We start from the raw sequence: 249 nt of genomic DNA, 5'->3' as shown, positions 1-249 counted from the left end.
CTTCAAAGCACCACTTGATTATTATAATTTAGTATATCTGGAATGGTGCTTAGGCTTCTGTATTTCTAGAAAATTCAATAAGTTTAGAGAATACCCAACTTAAGGAGTCAAACTATAAAAATTCAGGTGGGAAAAAGATTTGAAAAAAATCAGAATAACTCTAAGGAAAACTTTAAAAATCACAAAAGGCAGAAAGATAAACAAGAATGAAAATCTTTGAAAGAGGTCTTGGGGAGTAGATTATTAGGG

This window comes from Suricata suricatta, chromosome 8 (genome assembly GCF_006229205.1).
Source record: "Suricata suricatta isolate VVHF042 chromosome 8, meerkat_22Aug2017_6uvM2_HiC, whole genome shotgun sequence".
Taxonomy (NCBI): Eukaryota; Metazoa; Chordata; class Mammalia; order Carnivora; family Herpestidae; genus Suricata; species Suricata suricatta.
Note: the sequence above shows the minus strand (reverse complement) of the source record.